Source organism: Triticum dicoccoides, chromosome 3B (genome assembly GCF_002162155.2).
Source record: "Triticum dicoccoides isolate Atlit2015 ecotype Zavitan chromosome 3B, WEW_v2.0, whole genome shotgun sequence".
Classification (NCBI taxonomy): Eukaryota; Viridiplantae; Streptophyta; class Magnoliopsida; order Poales; family Poaceae; genus Triticum; species Triticum dicoccoides.
The window spans coordinates 746,651,548-746,655,727 of NC_041385.1; the positions used below are offsets into that span (position 1 = coordinate 746,651,548).

At 53.0% G+C, this 4,180-nt stretch overlaps 1 pseudogene; it reads left to right on the forward strand.

The window, feature by feature from the left end:
• Nucleotides 1-856: 856 nt before the first annotated feature.
• LOC119282016 lies at nucleotides 857-2,986 on the forward strand (annotated as a pseudogene).
• Nucleotides 2,987-4,180: the final 1,194 nt, after the last annotated feature.

The following is a 4,180-nucleotide window of genomic DNA, read 5'->3' on the forward strand; positions in this document are numbered from 1 at the left end:
CGCCGGCGACCAATTTTCTCTCCAGTCGTGCCCCCAAGTTCTCAAAAAGCGTCGGATTTAGCCAAATTTACCGCCGGCGATCCCAGCCCAAACCCAAGGAGCTGGGGGCGCCCGCGCTACTTATCCCATGCAAAAGACCTACTGTCAGCCTCTTCCTCTCTCCTCTCTCTCTCATCTCTTTTTCGACGGGAGAGAGGACGGACGACGAGCAGGTAGGCGGGAGGCCGGAGCGGAGCTCAGGCGCAGAGCTCACGGCTGGGCGGAGCGCGCGACCGGGGCGGAGCTCGGCGGAGGAGCTGCTGCAGATGGAGGTGGAGGGGCGGCAGGAGGACGGGCGCACGGCGGGGAGGCCGGCCGCGGGAGCACGGCGGCAGCTGGCTGGCGGGCGCGAGGAGCAGGGAGGAGATGGTCGCCGTGGACTGGGCGTGGCCTGATTTGCTGTGAACTGGGCACTCCACTGCTGTTGGGTGGGGGGCACGGCTGGGTAATTTTTGACCCCCAAGCTAAATTTATCGCCGGATCAACTCCAAACTGCTGAAAAAGTTGCTTTTGGGGGCTCAACCGTTGGAGATGCTCTTAGATTTTAGTGGGTGTGATCGTCGTGTGCGACACGACTCGTCTGCGTCCTTGTAGTAGTAGGCCAGTGGACTAGCACATGTGAAAACCGACGGAATGCCGGCACTAGCTAGTGTAGAAGCGAAACTAAATTTCAAAGCTGGGAGACATATCACATCGAGCCTGCGTGGCGCCACCTGATCCTGAAGCTGTCCGGGCGGGGAGGTGCCACTAGAACCGAATGAAGCTAGTTATAGCTGTCTCACCCCGTCTCTCGATCCCGAGCCAAATATCAACCATAATGAGGCCGCATCGCCTCCTACCCGTCCCCGTGTACATTTGTCTCAGCTACTCATCGTCCTTGTCAATGGCTACCGTGCTCTCCTTCAGCTTCAACTTCTCCAGCTCCGGCGACCTCTGTGAAACGGAGCTCAGGCGCGAACGCGACGCGCGCATGGGCTCCGACGCAATTGAGCTAACAAAGAACGAGCTCAAAGCCAACTTCCTCAGCGTCGGCCGAGCGTCATATGCTCGGCTGGTGCCGCTCTGCAACAACGCCACCGGCAAGGTGGCCAGCTTTTCCTCCAACTTCACGTTCCGGATCAGGCCCAAGGACGAGACGGACGAAAATCTTCGTCTATGCAGCTTGAGCCACGTCACTCGTGACAGTGCTGGTGACGGCATGGCTTTCTTCCTGGGGCACTTTCCCGTCGAGGCTCCCTCCCAACAGCGTCGGGGAGAACCTCGCTCTCTTCAACGACAGCAACCGCTTCAACGCCGCCGGAGATGACCGCATCGTCACGGTGGAGTTCGACGCCTACCCCAACTCCTGGGACCACAACGACAACCACTTGAACCACATCGGCATAGACGTGAACAACATCAACTCCAGCGCCTACACAAACGTGACGAAGCGCTTGGTCTCTAACGACGCGGTCATGACTGCCGAGATCAACTACGACAACCACACAGGTGTCCTGATCGCCCGTCTTCGCATCAACGACGACGAGCCGGACATGGTGAACACGTCGGTGGACATGAAGGCGGATTTGCCTCATGGAGTTGCAATCGGCTTCGCCGCATCAACTGGCCTCTGCAGCGAGCTGCATCAGGTGATGTCTTGGTCATTTAGCTCCACTCTAGATGATGCCATGGTGGCTACTAGCAGGTAGCAGCACCAGTCTCCGGCGGCGACTAGTGCATGTGCTAGTGCCTTTCGTAGTAGTAGCTTTTCTAGTGTTGCTCTGCGTCATCGCCGTCGTCCTAGTCCGTCGGCGACGTATATGGAAGAGACTAGACGATTCCAACAACGAAGAACGCGAGCAGGCTGAGTTCGAGAGAGGGATAGGCCCTAGACGGTACCGCTACCGTGAGCTCGCGGCTGCGACCAAGGACTTCGCGGAGGAGGGGAAGCTCGGGCGAGGTGGCTTTGGCAACGTGTATCGAGGCAGCCTGAGCGACCAAGACTGCCCAGTGGCCATCAAGATGCTCTCCGCGGAATCATCTGCGTAGGGGAGGAAAGAGTTTGAATCCGAGGTGAAAATCATAAGCCGGCTGAGGCACCGGTCCGGTAGCCGCAAAGGTCTCCTGCTCGTCTACGAGCTTGTGCTGGAAGGCAGCCTTGACCGACACATATACAACACTGATCGTCTACTCACTTGGTCAGAGAGGTAATGTACGCAACAAAACCATCACGGCATGGAATGTCTTTTTTTCCATCATTCCTGTTACTAGTTTTTTTCATCATTTCCATCATTCCCATTACTAGTTAACCTAACACACCACACCACACATTCAGATACAGAATTATCCTTGGCTTGGGATCTGCACTACACTATCTCCACACAGAGTGGGATCAGTGTGTGCTGCATGGCGACATCAAACCAAGCAACATACTTCTTGACTCATCACGCAGCATCAAGTTGTCATTGGCACTGCAGGGTACATAGACCCGGAGTTCGTCCGCACACGCAGGCCGACCGCCGAATCCGATGTCTACAGCTTTGGCATCGTTGTGTTGGAGGTAGTGTCCGGCCAGCGGCCGGACACGGAGATGGAGATGGAGCAACCAACAACAGCTGACAAAGTAGACAGGGCGCTACCGCTGCTCAAGTGGATCTGGAACCTGTACGAGAAGAGCGCCATTGTTGAAGCGGTGGATGAAAGGATAAAGAGAGACAAGCAGCTCGACGATTGCAAGTGGCAGCTACACCGCGCGCTGGTCGTCGGGCTCTGGTGCACACACCCGAGCCCGTGCGTGCGGCCGTCCGTTGTGCAGCTCATGAACTTCTTGCAATCCGAAGACCTCACGCTGCCGATCCTGTCAAGGCCGGGGCCGTCCGACTTTTCTCCTGGATCACATGCCTACAACGCGTCGTCGTCGGTCAATGTCTGCAGTGATGACGTGTCTTGGGCCACCACTGGCAGATGACCAAATTTGCCTTACTGGAGCCTTTTTTTTTTTTGCAGGCAAATCAGAGAACTTTATTCAGATAAGAGCATTCCCCGGACAGTCAGCCAGAAGGCTGGTCACAAGGAAGCTAGGGGTCTCAGCCAGCCAAGTTTCGGTCACATTCAAGGTGCATGCATGTTTTGCACAAAGATGCGCCGGCACATTAGCTGACCTACTTACATGTTGAATATCAAAAGAAGTGAAACTACTAATGAGCTCTCCTATTTCTAACAAGATTGGCGCCACAATAGAACGAGAAAAGTGGCGAGTACTCCAGAGCGACACAAGCCTAGACAATCTACCTCCATTATCACCTGAAGGAAGCCTCGAAGTGCTGCCAAACAAGCTCCTTCCCGCAGTGCCAAAGCCTCAATGATCAGGGGATCAGACACCCCAGAGAAAGGTTTACTCCAAGCTCCCAAAAACGCTGTGGACGAACGGGCGACTCCACCTGCTCCCCCATTGCCACCATTCAAATCGAGAGCTCCATCGGTGGTGATTTTAACGACACCCTCCTCGGGTGGTCGCCATCCAAAACCTGGCAGGATCATAGCTGCCTTTCTAGGTAGCTGCAGCAAAGCTATTGCTTCTTTTGTGGCTTGAATAGTAGAGGCTGGGTCTCGTCCTACCTCCCCATGTTTGATCCGATTTCTGGAATGCCATATCGACCACATAATAGTAGTGATCTTAGCCCGGTCGTCCACAGAGATGTTTGGGTCACACATGATATCACGCGCCTTACTGGAGCCTGTTACAGAATTACACAAAGAGCTCAACTTTTTATACTTTTCCGGTACAAAAAGATACAAATATACATTGTTGTTTATTACTACCATTACAATAATGGAATATAGTGGTGAATCCGGAATGAAAGTTGAAGATGGGCTCAAAAGACTAAAGCACTAAACTTATTTGAGTTGATCACATGAAATTTCTGGAGCGGACCATTGTCTATAGTGTCGTGGGAAATGCCCCTGGTTACTGGCTGTATATACATTTATATTGGAAAAAAGTTTAATAATTACAGAAAAATTCAAAAGTTTTTCTGAATAAACTTGACTTTCTTTTGCACCAGTATATAAATTTTCACGAATAAAAACCTAGCATTGACTTCAAGGAAAAAAATATTGCTATATACAAGTCACTCCTTGCACTATTTTGACCAATTGTTTT